Source organism: Lolium rigidum, chromosome 3, assembly GCF_022539505.1.
Source record: "Lolium rigidum isolate FL_2022 chromosome 3, APGP_CSIRO_Lrig_0.1, whole genome shotgun sequence".
Lineage (NCBI taxonomy): Eukaryota > Viridiplantae > Streptophyta > Magnoliopsida > Poales > Poaceae > Lolium > Lolium rigidum.
In genome coordinates, this window is record NC_061510.1 from 224905532 (window position 1) to 224922752 (window position 17221).

Consider the following 17221-nt stretch of genomic DNA (forward strand, 5'->3'; position numbering starts at 1 on the left):
ACCTTGTTCAACCTCATCTCCTGACAAATACTTACTGCACTGGGTGGGTATGTGGTCTCTATGAACTTACTCACATGCTTGCAAGATATTAGACCTACATTCCACCGAGAGGGCCTAACACAGTGATATCTATCCGGGCCATCGGGATGATGTAAATCCTGTGACTGTTGATCCATATGCTCAACCATATTTCCGGGATACTTAATCCCACCTTTATAACCACCCATTTATTGAAGCGGGCGCTTGATGTAAATCCACACCTTTCCGGTATAAGTGATTATATATCCTATATCGAAAGGACTAGGTAATCAGTGTATTGAAAGCTTATAGAAAATAACTTAATGATTTCGTACCGTGGTATGTGGTCTCTTATGAACTTACTCATATGCTTGCAAGACATTAGACGACATTCCACCGAGAGGGCCCACGAGTATATCTATCCGTCATCGGGATGGACAAATCCCACTTGTTGATCCATATGCCTCAACTCATACTTTCCGGATACTTAATCCCACCTTTATAACCACCCATTTACGCAGTGGCGTTTGATGTAATCAAAGTACCTTTCCGGTATAAGTGATTTACATGATCTCATGGTCGAAAGGACTAGGTAACTATGTATTGAAAGCTTATAGAAAATAACTTAATGACGTGATCTTATGCTACGCTTAATTGGGTGTGTCCATTACATCATTCATATAATGATATAATCTTGTTATTAATAACATCCAATGTTCATGATTATGAAACTAACCATCTATTAATCAACAAGCTAGTTAAGAGGCTTACTAGGGACTCTTTGTTGTTTACATATCACACATGTATCAATGTTTCGGTTAATACAATTATAGCATGGTATATAAACATTTATCATAAACATAAAGATATATAATAACCACTTTTATTATTGCCTCTTGGGCATATCTCCAACATTTTCCCCCTCTTAGTTCTACTCGGTTTTCCTAACTTGTACTCACTGGCTGATCTCTGATTGGTCGAGATGTATGTCACACGGATCTTGGTTGGTTGAAAGCTCAACGAACGCTTGCACCGTTCGATCATTTATGATCGGACGGCCTGTATATCTCTCTCTACCATGATGGACGCATACGGAGACAAGAGCGAGCACATACCTACCAACCACGGCGGTCGCATATTCCGATCGCATCTTCCTCTCTCCTATTTCCTCTCTTACTCCGGCGGTCGCGGCGGCGCTGATCTAACCGTGCGTGCGGCGGCGTGCGGCGGCGCGGATCTAACCGTGCGTGCGGTGGCGTGCGGCGGCGCGGATCTAAGAGTGCCGGTGAGGATCTAACCGTCAGAAATAGTTGAAATGTCTCTCTCTGTCTCACTTTCGTTTCTCTTCTCAGATCTGTTGAATGATGAAGAACCCCAAGACGGCGGCCGTGCTGACAGTGGTCATCGATGCCACGAACATTATAGCCATCGCCTACAACATCGCTTCGACGGCGCAGATCCAGCATTCAATGTCGGAGGCTGTTGATGTTTGATACGTCTCCGACGTATCGATAATTTCTTATGTTCCATGCCACATTATTGATGATATCTACATGTTTTATGCATACTTTATGTCATATTTATGCATTTTCCGGCACTAACCTATTAACGAGATGCCGAAGAGCCAATTCTTTGTTTTCTGCTGTTTTTGGTTTCAGAAATCCTAGTAAGGAAATATTCTCGGAATTGGACGAAATCAACGCCCGGGGCCTATTTTTCCACGAAGCTTCCGGAAGACCGGAGGACTTACGAAGTGGGGCCACAAGGTGGCCAGACACCAGGGCGGCGCGGCCCAAGCCATGGCCGCGCCGGCCTGTTGTGTGGGCCCCTCGTGTGGCCCCCTGACCTGCCCTTCCGCCTACATATAGTCTTCGTCGCGAAACCCCCAGTACCGAGAGCCACGATACGGAAAACCTTCCAGAGACGCCGCCGCCGCCAATCCCATCTCGGGGGATTCAGGAGATCGCCTCCGGCACCCTGCCGGAGAGGGAATCATCTCCCGGAGGACTCTTCACCGCCATGGTCGCCTCCAGGAGTGATGAGTGAGTAGTTCACCCCTGGACTATGGGTCCATAGCAGTAGCTAGATGGTCGTCGTCTCCCGATGTGCTTCATTGTCGGATCTTGTGAGCTGCCTAACATGATCAAGATCATCTATCCGTAATGCTATATGTTGTGTTTGTTGGGATCCGATGGATAGAGAATACTATGTTATGTTGATTATCAATCTATTACCTATGTGTTGTTTATGATCTTGCATGCTCTCCGTTATTAGTAGAGGCTCGGCCAAGTTTTTACTCTTAACTCCAAGAGGGAGTACTTATGCTCGATAGTGGGTTCATGCCTCCATTAAATGCGGGACAGGTGACGAGAAAGTTCTAAGGTTGTGGATGTGCTGTTGCCACTAGGGATAAAACATTGATGCTATGTCCGAGGATGTAGTTATTGATTACATTACACACCATACTTAATGCAATTGTCTGTTGTTGACCTCCATGTCCGCCCCGGGCGCGTTAGGGCCTGGTGCGCCGGTTGGAACCTCGTCGCCGGCTGGATCTCGTTTTTCTCCTCTTTGCGAGGAGGAATCCGAGGCTGAGTCGTGTTCTTCCGAGGTTCCGTTTGAGGCGGCGCGTCATGTGTTGGATGATCGGAATGTGGTGGGTTCGCTTACCGCGGCCATGATCGCTGAAGGTGGATCCGGTGAGGAGCTGGCCGACGCTTTCTGGGCTGACATTGGCTATCCCAACTCGTCGTCCAGATTCTGGGAGAAAACTCCAAGAGATTGGCTATCCTCAAGCGAAGGTACGCGTGGTCTCAGTGTTTCTGGTTGCAGGAGTTCGTCGGAGGGGGAAGGCGCTTCGTCAAGGGCGGCAGGTTTGCCAGTACGGGCGGAGTCTGCTTCGAAGCCGAGGCGTGCTTCGTCGGTGTCTCCCACGGGCCTGAGGCTGTCGAGACCTCCGCGTGTCGGGGGATGTAGGGGACCTTTGCCCAAGAGGCGTTTCACACCGCCGCCGGTGCTAGGGGATTTCTTCCCCGTCTCCTACGACAAGTCTTCGCCGGCGAGGACGCCGGTTTCTGTTCCGGAGCCTCAGGCGGGATGGGCGCAGGTTCGAAATTCCTCGGATCACGCGCCGGGGGCCCGCGAGCTTGAGACCGTTCATCCTTGGGGCTGGGCACACCTGGGCCGTCGGATCCGACGTATGTGCTCGTCCGCGAGCCCTAGCCTGGAAGCGTTCAACCTCAACTCGTCTGGCCTGCCGCCTCCAGATCGTCATCGCTCTCGTCTGCCTTCATCGCCTCGCTTCCTCGACCCCTCGCCGGCCGCCGCTTCTGCTCGCTCCTTCGCGGCGGTGCTTGCCTCCCCGCCTCCGGTGCGTATGTCGGGGCCTCCTCCTAGACTCCGGTGGGAGGGTCTGCTGCACCGCAGCCCCGCCCCGTGGCCCAACCGCGCGCCTCGGCTCCGCCTCCTCAACATCTTCGACCGGCGGCGCCGATTCCGCAGCAGCCAAGGCCTGCGCCTCCTCAAGGTCTTCCGCTCGCGAACATGGGCCTGCCTTCGTCGCAAGGTCCTCTGTTCCAAGGTTCTGGCGCCCCTGTTGGGTTCCAACCGCTTCAGCCGCCGTCGAGGCAGCCCGGACCACCAGCTTATTTCCCTCCGCAGCTTCAACACCCTCAGTACGCGCAGTATCCTCCGCAGCAGTTGTATCCGCCTCCTTTTGGTCAATACCAGCCACCTATGATGCCGCAGTTCCAGCCGCAGGCTCAACCGGCGCAGGTGGAGGCTCAGGTTGCTTCTAAGAATAAGAGAAAGAAGAAGAAGTCCCCGGTGGTGACGAACCAAGACGTGGCAACAACGCCCATTTTGGTGAACCAGGCCGCGACAAACCCTGCGCAGGTGCCACAACTTCCTGTCCAAGTGCCTCCGCTTCCTTCAGTGGACGTTGTGGTTCCTCCCCCGGTTGCAAGCAAGGCCAAGAAACCAGGAAAATGCTGGAAATGTGCCGTTGATACACACGCTACAAAGGACTGTAAAGTTTTGCACTATTGTCTGGTTTGTGATAATGCGGCTCATCCTACCAACAGATGCCCTACTCTTCGGATTCCAAGACCTTCGGCAGTGGTGGCGGCGCAAGGTTTTGAGGAGTCTCTTTTCTTAGAGCTTCCTGATTGTGTTTATAAGCCACATCTAGTACCTGCTTCTTCACCTACAGCGTTGGTATCTTTGGAGGGTCCTATGGTTGCGGCCTCGGTGGTAGAGAAACAGATGGCTCGTATTTGTCCTGCTCCTCATTGGAAGTGGGAGGCCCTCGCTCATGGGGCCGTTGCTTTTCTTATTGGTTTCCCTTCAGCCGAAGATCTAGAGAGGGTGGATGGTTTCCAGATGAAAGTTCAGTCCACTGACACGCTGCTCTCTATCAGTACTTGGAAGGTGCAGGAGATTCCTCATAAGTTCGAGCTCAAACCAGTTTGGGTTACAGTGGAGGGAGTCCCGTACTCAGTGAGGCACTTCCATGGACTTTGGGCGGTTGGATCTCTTATTGGTACTACGCTGGATGTCGACCTTGTCACCTTGAGGAGGCGGGGTGTGGTCCGTATTTTGGTGGCAATGCTAGATCCCAAGATCCTTGAGAAGAGGTCTGATGTGAATGGGCAGTTGTACATTGGGCTAACGGTGGTTCTCAAGTTGAAAGGGTATGATTTCTTCTTCCGTAGACAGCCTGATGACTTTGTTCCGGACGCCGGATTTGTTCCGTTTTTTTGGAGGCGGAAAGGCAATGATCCTGATGAGGACGAAGCTGGCAAAGATAGGGACACGGAAGGTAATGATGACCCTGGAAAACAGGTTGGCTCTCACCTTGTGAACATGGAGGTTGATGCTACTCTCCAATCTGGAAGTTCTCATAATTCTTCAGTGCCTGCAAATTCTTTTTCTAATGTGGTGGTGGCAGTAACCCCTTTTAATCCGAATCCGAGGACTCCGCAAGCAAAGGCAATTGTCGAGGCTGCTCGTATGAGATCACCTGGTCTTTTTGCGACGCTGCCGCCATCGGAGGAGTTGGTTCGGCCTGGACAGTCGTCGCCCTCGGAGGAGGCAGTAGCTGGGCTTGCTCATGTCCATGCTGTGGCTTCTTCAGTTGAGAACCATGTTGAGGTGCCGTTGACCGTGGGCAGGGGAGGCTCCACGACGCCTTTGCCTTCCCCTGGTGCTCAGCTGCAACCGGTGCTGGAGCTCAACCCACAAGTGAGGAAGGGCCCTGCCGCCGACCCTGGACGGGTGGAGGCTTCGACTATGGCCGGGGGAGGTTCTACTCCGCCTTCACCTTCCCCCGGCGTTGTGCTGCACTCGCTGCTGCCGAGCTGCTCGGAGCTACGGGAGGGCCCTGCGTCGCCGATGCCTTCCTTCGGCTCGGCAGCGATGGCTGCGGAGGGTGCCCTGGCCTCGGCGTCCACCTCTGTGCCGGCTGCAGGCGCCGGCGAGCGACCAGCGGAGATCGAACTGGGGGTTTCTTCACCAACGCTGAACCCCCAGGTGCCGCCCTCACTCACGGACGTGAAGGAGAGACCGTCGCCAACTCCGCTCTCCTTCGGTTCGGAGATGGTGAACGCGGCGCCGGTGGTCTCGGAGCTGGCGTCTCAGGATGCGTCTGCTATGTGTAAGTCGTCATGCGAGGCCGCAGTTGATGCGGTTTCATCTACGGCTGCGTCTACACCCGCGCCTACCCCGGCTACATCGCCCAAGAAGATGGCTCCCCCTCGTCGTCAGCCACCGGCTCCCCAGCGGCGTAGTGCAAGATACGCTACGGATGCGGATGGAGAGAAGGTGACGGATGAGGACACTTTGACGAAGGCTATGCGTCGTAAGGCGGAGTTGAATTTGGACACAGCCGGTAAGACCTCAAGTTGTAAATCCTTTTTATCTCTCTCTGATAATGTTATTTCATCTAAACTTGCTAGTCTTGGAGTTAGTTTAGGTTCAAATAAAGATGCTATCATGGTTTCGGCTAATGCTTTGAGACATATGGAATTTGATAGACTAAAAGTCAATCCCAGAGTCTCAGCTAAGCTGGTCCCCTCTATTCAGGATGAGGAAGAACTGAGTGCCACAATAGATGGTCAGCTTCTTTCTCGTCTTGTTGGTGAGGTGGCAGAAGTAGATTTGGATGAGTTGATGCTTGGCTCTGTGTACGATCTAAAAGCATCTGCTAGAAAATCCAAAGCTAATTCTGCAACCAAAAAATCTAAGTTTTCTGCTAAGGTTAAATCTATGAAATCTACAATAGTTACATAATGAATGGTATGTTCTCAAATAGCAGAGGTCTAAAAGACTTGGCTAAGCATGCACATATCGCTGATTGTATAACTGAACATTGTTTAGATTTCGTGGGTATTTCTGAAACCGGGAAGCGAGATTACTCTGCGAGTCTGTTAAACCGCATCTCTGGTGGGGTTGACTTCTCATGGTTTTCTCGCCCTCCTCGGGGACGGTCGGGTGGTATCTTACTTGGTGTCAGGACAACTACCATGGAAGTGTTGGCTTGTTCGGATGGAGATTTCCATATCAAACTCCATATTCGTAATAAAGCTGACAACTTCATATGGAGTCTTGTTGCCGTGTATGGTGCTGCCCAAGTTGAGCTCAAGGCTGCTTTTCTTCGAGAATTGGTTAACTTGGCAAAAGATAATCCTTATCCTATCATCATAGGGGGGGATTTTAATTTGCTCAGGTTCTCTCACGAGAAAAGTAGGGGCCGTTTCGATAACCATTGGTCCTTCTTATTCAATGCTGTCATTGACAGCCTAGATTTGAAAGAGATCGAAATGGTTGGGAGACAGTTCACTTGGGCAAATAGTCTTCCGGAGCCTACATATGAGAAGCTTGATCGCGTACTCATGGACCATAATTGGGAATCAAAATACCCTATGGTTAATGTGCGTGCGCTTCCTCGCATTGAAAGGCTATCGGATCATGCCCCCATTCTCTTAACAACCGGTAAGCATAGATCACAATGTAAACGCCAGTTCAAGTTCGAACTAGGTTGGTTACAGCGTGAAGGCTTTTCGGATATGGTTAAAAGAGTATGGGAGAGGCCTATTGCTGGCTCCAGTCCTATTCAGAGGTGGAATAATAAACTTCGCGCTATGCGAAAACACCTTGGGGGATGGGCTAGACATGTGGCAGGCCTCTTAAAATCTGAAAAGATTCGTCTAACATCTTTGATCGATGAAATTGAAGCCCTCGCCGAGACAAGAATGCTATCTCCGCAGGAAATTGATTCTAAGAGTCAATATAATGCGCAGTTGGCTTCCATGTTGAGAGAGGAGGAGCTAAATGGTATCAAAGATCAAAGGTACAGTTCATCCTTGAAGGAGATTCGAATACAAGATACTTCCACTCTGTTGCTAACGGCAGACACAGGAAGAAACTTATTCATTCTCTTGTTCAGGATGAGGGTACAATTGTTGGACATGAACAGCTTAAATCTTATATTACTAATTACTATAAGGGTCTATTTGGGGAACCGGAAGAAGGGACTTTCAGTATGGAAGAATCCAGAATTCATGATATTCCTCAAGTTTCCCCAGATGAAAATGCTTTCCTGACAGCCCCTTATTCTGAGGAGGAAGTCAGAAACGCGGTTTTCCAAATGGAGCATAATAAAGCACCAGGACCAGATGGTTTTCCAGCTGAGTTTTATCAAAACTTCTGGGACATAATCAAGACGGACCTGTTAGCTTTGTTTTCTGCATTGCACAAAGATCAATTACAACTATTTCGTCTTAATTTCGGTGAGATAATTTTATTGCCTAAGGTTATGGAAGCAGAACGGATTCAACAATTCCGTCCTATATGTCTCCTTAACGTTAGCTTTAAGATTTTCACTAAAACCGCTACTTTAAGACTAAATTCGGTTGCTGATCATGTTGTGCGACCGTCTCAGACGGCATTCATGCAAGGAAGGAATATCCTAGATGGGGTAGTCACTTTGCATGAAACAGTGCATGAGCTTCATAGGAAATAGTTGAATGGTGTCATTTTAAAAATTGATTTCGAGAAGGCTTATGATAAAGTCAAATGGTCTTTCTTACAACAAACACTCAGAATGAAAGGTTTTTCTGATGAGTGGCGTGCTCTAATCCATAATTTCGTTTTCGGAGGAAGTGTTGCCATTAAAGTCAATGACGATGTTGGCAAATACTTTCAAACGAAAAAGGGATTGAGGCAAGGAGATCCGCTTTCACCTATGTTGTTCAACATAGTGGCGGATATGCTTGCTTTTATTATTGAGCGCGCAAAAGCTGATGGCCTTATTGAAGGAGTAGTACCACACCTTGTTGATGGTGGTCTATCCATTCTTCAATATGCTGACGACACAATTCTTTTTATGGAACATGACCTTGTGAAAGCGACGAACCTTAAGTTGATTCTATCAGCTTTTGAGAAACTTTCAGGTCTTAAAATCAACTTCCATAAAAGCGAATTGTTTTGTTTCGGCGAAGCCCAGGATGCGGCCTCCCAATATGCTGAACTTTTCAGCTGCGGGCTTGGTCAGTTTCCTATTAGCTATTTGGGTATTCCGATTCATTTTCGGAGACTAACAATAGCTGAATGGAAACTTGTTGAAGAAAGACTCCAAAAGCGGTTATCTAGTTGGAAAGGAAAATTACTATCTCTAGGGGGTAGATTGGTGCTCATTAATTCAGTACTAAGTAATATGGTACTATATATGATTTCCTTCTTCCAATTACCTAAAGGTGTCTTGCATCGGTTAGATTACTTCCGATCTAGATTCTTTTGGCAAGGAGATAGTGAGAAAAAGAAATATCGGTTGGCCAAATGGAATATAGTTTGTCGACCAAAGGACTATGGAGGGCTTGGTGTTCATGATCTTGAAATCAAAAACCGAGCCCTCCTTGGTAAATGGTTATTTAAACTTCTTTCAGAAGAAGGTATATGGCAAACAATTCTAAAAAGAAAGTATGTAGGCTCGAAAGCTTTGTCACAAGTGGTTTGGAAACCCGGTGACTCACATTTTTGGGCTGGACTTATGGCAACTAAGAAATTCTTTTTTCCTTTTACAACCTTCTCTATTAAGGATGGATCTCAGATACGATTCTGGGAGGACAGATGGCTAGGTCCTACAACTCTCCGAGAACAGTATCCGGCCTTGTATAACATCGTACGCCACAAATCTGATACCATTGCAACGGTGATGCAACAAACACCTGTTGAAATGTCTTTCAGACGAGATTTGCTAGGCCCCAGACTTGCATCTTGGAACGCTTTGCTTCAACGACTCGAACGAGTACAGTTGACGTCAGGTCCGGATGTGGTTAGATGGAACCTATGCGAGAGTGGTAAATTCTCGGTGGATTCAATGTACAACGCGCTGATTCATTCTGATACACCTGTCTACAAGAATACAAAAATCTGGTCTATGAAGATACCGTTAAAAACGAAAATTTTTGCTTGGTATCTTCGTAGGGGGGTAATTCTTACTAAGGATAATCTTGTAAAGCGTAATTGGCAAGGTAGCAAAAAGTGTATTTTTTGTCATCATGATGAGACAATCAATCATCTTTTTTTCCAGTGTCACTTCGCGAGATCTATATGGTCAATAACCCAGATAGGTTCGACCTTGCATCCACCTCAAAGCGTTGCTAATCTTTTTGGCAGCTGGTTAAATGGGGTGGACCGCAAGTATAAAAACTTCATTAGGGTGGGGGCGATTGCCATTATTTGGTCGCTTTGGCTATGTAGAAATGACAAGATTTTCCATGATATTAACTCTTCTTGTTTGCAGGTTATCTACCGATCCACCGCTTTGATCCGTTCATGGTCTATGCTTCAACGTACAGAGAAACGAGACCTCTTTATGGAGGTATCTTCACGATTGGAGGAGGTGGCGAAGGATATTTTTTCCCAACATGGATGGCGGCGTAATCTTCGGATTGAGCCTTCGGGGTCTTAGGCGTTCACCACTGTTGGAGTTTTCTTTTAGATTATCCATAGACTTTTGTTTTTAAGTGTGTACGCTGATACTCTCGAGTGTGTGCGGCTGTGTGCATCTTGTTATGCAGAGGCCGGGTGTAATGCTTATCATAAGTAATGGAAGCACCCTTTATCGAAAAAAATTGTCTGTTGTTTGCAACTTAATACTGGAAGGGGTTCGGATGATAACCTGAAGGTGGACATTTTAGGCATAGATGCATGCTGGATAGCGGTCTATGTACTTTGTCGTAATGCCCAATTAAATCTCACTATACTCATCATATCATGTATGTGCATGGTCATGCCCTCTCTATTTGTCAATTGCCCAACTGTAATTTGTTCACCCAACATGCTATTTATCTTATGGGAGAGACACCTCTAGTGAACTGTGGACCCCGGTCCATTCTTTTACATCGAATACAATCTACTCGCAATACTTGTTCTACTCGTTTTCTGCAAACAATCATCATCCACACTATACATCTAATCCTTTGTTACAGCAAGCCGGTGAGATTGACAACCTCACTGTTTCGTTGGGGTAAAGTACTTTGGTTGTGTTGTGCAGGTTCCACGTTGGCGCCGGAATCCCTGGTGTTGCGCCGCACTACATCCCGCCGCCATCAACCTTCGACGTGCTTCTTGGCTCCTACTGGTTCGATAAACCTTGGTTTCGTACTGAGGGAAAACTTGCCGCTGTACGCATCACACCTTCCTCTTGGGGTTCCCAACGGACGCGTGATGTACGCGTATCAAGATCTTTTTCTGGCGCCGTTGCCGGGGAGATCAAGACACGCTGCAAAGGGAGTCTCCATAATCCAATCTCTTTACTTTGTTTTTGTCTTGCTTTATTTTATTTACTTTCTTGTTTGCTGCATTATATCAAAACACACAAAAATTAGTTGCTAGCTTTACTTTATTTACTGTCTTGCACTCTATATCAAAAACACAAAAAAATTAGTTACTTGCATTCGCTTTACTTATTTCAACATGTTTCCTCCTAGGTTTATTCTTAAAGATGTACCGGTAGGCCGAGGGTCTATCCTCGGAAAGATAATATAGAAGATTTTTTCACTCATATTAGTACGGCTGATGATTTTGAAGATAGACACTTGGTAGAACTTGCTCCTACTTATGAAATTGCTGTTGCTTCTTTAGTACACGCGTTAGAAGCTAGATTTGTTAATCTCAATCCCGTAATTCAACATATGTTTCTTACACTTAGTGATATGGAAGAAGGAGAAAAGAAAGATTTTGTATGAGAAACCCTTCTTAAAGAATTTGGGGGAATAGCAAGAGAAGCTAGAAAAGTCTTCACTAAATATAATATGCTAGGCTCTTATACCAATTTTGCCAGTACCCTTGAAAAAATGGAAAAAGATAGACAAAAGTATACTAATCAAGTTAATTATGAAGGGGATATTAAAACCTCAATATCGTGCAAACTCTTAGGAATGTGCGAGGCACTAGAAAATAATTATGCTTGGCTTGTTCCCGAAAATTTGTTTGATGAAAATAGCAAGCCTAAGACTAATGAAAAGGGAGCCTCTGTAACTTACATAGATAAGATACAATTCATAGTTGAGAAAACTCCAAACCCCGCTGTCGATGCATCATCTCTTGATAATACTTGATACACACTTTCTGCGCCTAGCTGAAAGGCGTTAAAGAAAATCGCTTATGGGAGACAACCCATTATTTTACTTCTGCACTTTATTTTATATTTGAGTCTTGAAAGTAGTTTACTACTGTAGCAACCTCTCCTTATCTTAGTTTTGTGCATTGTTGTGCCAAGTAAAGTCGTTGATAGTAAGGTTCATACTAGATTTGGATTACTACGCAGAAACAGATTTCTTTGCTGTCACGAATCTGGTCCTAATTCTCTGTAGGTAACTCAGAAAATTATGCCAAGTTACGTGACTGATCCTCAGATATGTACGCAACTTTCATTTAATTTGAGCATTTTCATCTGAGGAAGTCTGGTGCCTCAATAAAATTCGTCTTTACGAACTGTTCTGTTTTGACAGATTCTGCCTTTTATTTTGCATTGCTTGTTTTACTATGCTTGATGGATTTTTCTATTCCATTGACTTTCGGTAGCTTTGTGGAATGTCCAGAAGTGTTAAGAATGATTATGCCACCTCTAAACATGTAAATTTTAATTGTGCACTAACCCTCTAATGAGTTGTTTTGAGTTTGGTGTGGAGGAAGTTTTCAAGGATCAAGAGAGGAGGATGATACAATATGATCAAGGAGAGTGAAAGCTCTAAGCTTGGGGATGCCCCGGTGGTTCACCCCTGCATATTTTAAGAAGACTCAAGCGTCTAAGCTTGGGGATGCCCAAGGCATCCCCTTCTTCATCGACAACATTATCGAGGTTCCTCCCCTGAAACTATATTTTTATTCCATCACATCTTATGTGCTTTGCTTGGAGCGTCGGTTTGTTTTTGTTTTTGTTTGAATAAAATGGATCCTAGCATTCATTGTGTGGGAGAGAGACACGCTCCTCTCGTTGCATATGGACAAATATGTCCTTAGGCTTTACTCATAGTATTCATGGCGAAGGTTGAATCTTCTTCGTTAAATTGTTATATGGTTGGAATCGGGAAATGCTACATGTAGTAATTCTAAAATGTCTTGAATAATTTGATACTTGGCAATTGTTGTGCTCATGTTTAAGCTCTTGCATCGTATACTTTGCACCCATTAATGAAGAAACACATAGAGCTTGCTAAAATTTGGTTTGCATAATTGGTCTCTCTAAAGTCTAGATAATTTCTAGTATTGAGTTTGAACAACAAGGAAGACGGTGTAGAGTCTTATAATGTTTACAATATGTCTTTTATGTGGGTTTTGCTGCACCAGTTCATCCTTGTGTTTGTTTCAAATAACCTTGCTAGCCTAAACCTTGTATCGAGAGGGAATACTTCTCATGCATCCAAAATCCTTGAGCCAACCACTATGCCATTTGTGTCCACCATACCTACCTACTACATGGTATTTCTCCGCCATTCCAAAGTAAATTGCTTGAGTGCTACCTTTAAAATTTCCATTCTTTACCTTTGCAATATATAGGTCATGGGACAAATAGCTTAAAAACTATTGTGGTATTGAATATGTACTTATGCACTTTATCTCTTATTAAGTTGCTTGTTGTGCGATAACCATGTTCCTGGGGACGCCATCAACTACTCTTTGTTGAATATCATGTGAGTTGCTATGCATGTTCGTCTTGTCCGAAGTAAGGGAGATTTACCACTCATTTAATGGTTAGAGCATGCATAATGTTAGAGAAGAACATTGGGCCGCTAACTAAAGCCATGATCCATGGTGGAAGTTTCAGTTTTGGACATATATCCTCAATCTCATATGAGAACATTAATTGTTGCTACATGCTTATGCATTAAAGAGGAGTCCATTATCTCGTTGTCTATGTTGTCCCGGTATGGATGTCTAAGTTGAGAATAATCAAAAGCGAGAAATCTAATGCGAACTTTCTCCTTAGACCTTTGTACAGGCGGCATAGAGGTACCCCTTTGTGACACTTGGTTGAAAAATGTGTATTGCGATGACAATCCCGGTAATCCAAGCTAATTAGGACAAGGTGCGGGCACTATTAGTATACTATGCATGAGACTTGCAACTTGTAAGATATAATTTACATAACACATATGCTTTATTACTACCGTTGACAAAATTGTTTCTTGTTTTCAAAACCAAAGCTCTAGCACAAATATAAAAATCAATGCTTCCCTCTGCGAAGGGCCTTTCTTTTACTTTTGTGTTGAGTCAGTTCACCTATCTCTCTCCACCTCAAGAAGCAAACACTTGTGTGAACTGTGCATTGATTCCTACATACTTGCATATTGCACTTGTTATATTACTTTACATTGACAATATCCATGAGATATACATGTTATAAGTTGAAAGCAACCACTAAAACTTAATCTTCCTTTGTGTTGCTTCAATACCTTTACTTTGATTTATTGCTTTACGAGTTAACTCTTATGCAAGACTTATTGATGCTTGTCTTGAAAGTACTATTCATGAAAAGTCTTTGCTTTATGATTCATTTGTTTACTCATGTCATTACCATTGTTTTGATCGCTGCATTCATTACATATGCTTACAATAGTATGATCAAGGTTATGATGGCATGTCACTCCGTAAATTATCTTTGTTATCGTTTACCCGCTCGGGACGAGCAGAACTAAGCTTGGGGATGCTGATACGTCTCCGACGTATCGATAATTTCTTATGTTCCATGCCACATTATTGATGATATCTACATGTTTTATGCATACTTTATGTCATATTTATGCATTTTCCAGCACTAACCTATTAACGAGATACCGAAGAGCCGATTGCTCGTTTTCTGCTGTTTTTGGTTTCAGAAATCCTAGTAAGGAAATATTCTCGGAATTGGACGAAATCAACGCCCAGGGGCCTATTTTTCCACGAATCTTCCAGAAGACCGGAGGACTTACGAAGTGGGGCCACGAGGTGGCCAGACACCAGGGCGGCGCGGCCCAAGCCCTGGCCGCGCCGGCCTATTGTGTGGGCCCCTCGTGTGGCCCCCTGACCTGCCCTTCCACCTACATATAGTCTTCGTCGCGAAACCCCCAGTACCGAGAGCCACGATACGGAAAACCTTCCAGAGACGCCGCCGCCGCCAATCCCATCTCGGGGATTCAGGAGATCGCCTCCGGCACCCCGCCGGAGAGGGGAATCATCTCCCGGAGGACTCTTCACCGCCATGGTCGCCTCCGGAGTGATGAGTGAGTAGTTCACCCCCGGACTATGGGTCCATAGCAGTAGCTAGATGGTCGTCTTCTCCTTATGTGCTTCATTGTCGGATCTTGTGAGCTGCCTAACATGATCAAGATCATCTATCCGTAATGCTATATGTTGTGTTTGTTGGGATCCGATGGATAGAGAATACTATGTTATGTTGATTATCAATCTATTACCTATGTGTTGTTTATGATCTTGCATGCTCTCCGTTATTAGTAGAGGCTCTGGCCAAGTTTTTACTCTTAACTCCAAGAGGGAGTACTTATGCTCGATAGTGGGTTCATGCCTCCATTAAATCTGGGACAGTGACAGAAAGTTCTAAGGTTGTGGATGTGCTGTTGCCACTAGGGATAAAACATTGATGCTATGTCCGAGGATGTAGTTATTGATTACATTACGCACCATACTTAATGCAATTTTCTATTGTTTGCAACTTAATACTGGAAGGGGTTCGGATGATAACCTGAACGTGGACTTTTTAGGCATAGATGCATGCTGGATAGCAGTCTATGTACTTTGTCGTAATGCCCAATTAAATCTCACTATACTCATCATATCATGTATGTGCATGGTCATGCCCTCTCTATTTGTCAATTGCCCAACCGTAATTTGTTCACCCAACATGCTATTTATCTTATGGGAGAGACACCTCTAGTGAACTGTGGACCCCGGTCCATTCTTTTATATCGAATACAATCTATCGCAATACTTGTTCTACTGTTTTCTCGCAAACAATCATCATCCACACTATACATCTAATCCTTTGTTACAGCAAGCCGGTGAGATTGACAACCTCACTGTTTCGTTGGGGCAAAGTACTTTGGTTGTGTTGTGCAGGTTCCACGTTGGCGCCGGAATCCCTGGTGTTGCGCCGCACTACATCCCGCCGCCATCAACCTTCGACGTGCTTCTTGGCTCCTACTGGTTCGATAAACCTTGGTTTCGTACTGAGGGAAAACTTGCCGCTGTACGCATCACACCTTCCTCTTGGGGCTCCCAACGGACGCGTGATGTACGCGCATCAATGTTTCACTTCCGTTGCCCTCCTCAGATCCGTTGCTGATGAAGGACAACAAGACGTCGGCCGTGCCGACAGTGGTTATCGATGCCATGAACTTTGAAGCCAACGCCTACAACATCGCTTCGACAGCGCAGACCCAACCTTCAATGTCGGAGCCTGTTGATGTCTCACTTCCGGTGCCGAGAGTGTGAATCGAAGCCAAGACGATTGAAGCCATCGTCTACAACCGCGCTGCAAAGCCGCCGATCCAGCCCTCCGCAGATCCGTCGCTGATGAAGAACACCAAGACAGCGGCGATTCCGACAGTGGTCATCGATGCCACGAACATTGAAGCCATCGCCGATAACATCGCTTCAATGGCGGATGGCGCAGATGACCACCCCTCAGCCGCCCGTCGTCCCGGCCTTTCTTGCCCATCGCTGCGCGGCCGTGTTCGACGCCGCAAATTGGGATAAATTATGATAAATTTGTATTTTTCAATTTCCAATTGGGATAAAATTGGTCGAACTACTACCTCCGTCTCAAAAAAAGCTTCTCCACGTTCTTGATGTGTCCATGTACATCTGTATGTATGATTTGAATTCTATCCCAACTTGATTGGGAAGATATTGATATGTATTTGATCCGGAGGCTGGTACATGCTTTCACTTTTGGGATCCCTTCACTTTTATAAAATCTTCATGCATGCTAAAATTATCGTGCGCATTACTTAGCACAACTAGAAAATTGTACGCCAAAATACAGTGCTTAGAGCCACAACAAAATACAGTGGTTAGAGCCATCTATTGAATAACAATTCTATACTAAATCGTCTACCAGAACCACATAACTGCTAGGACAGGGATGACACCTAATAAAACTGCCCTGATGAATCTACTTTTCTCCTCTCCCATCACTTTAAGTTCATGTTCTAGATTTTCTACCACTTGATCAAATACGGCAAGATCTGTCTCAACTCTCAACTTCTCCTTGCGAATAAGCTCTGAATTCTTCTTTTCTTCCTCCACAATACGCTTCAGCTCGAATATCATCAGGTTTTTACGGGCCAATTCATCACCTAAATTGGCCACCTTCTCCTCCAAATCCATCCTCCGGCTACACCACTCGGGTTGATTCATCTTGGTATGCAATGTACCATGGATCATCTCGCTTGCCCGGCTAACTCGTAACAATAATGGAAAAAAGAACAACTGAAATCACTCCAACAGGCCATGGCGGCACTACAAATTCAACGGTAGTACAGAGAGCTGAAGCTAGATACCTGCACTTCCAACGAGGTAGGAGAAGTAGAACGTGGCCACGACATGATCGAATCCCCACCCTCGCCGGTGTACCCGCTACGACCAGACATTGAGGACTATTTCGTACCTGCAAACTCCAATAAATTACGGGAACCGAATC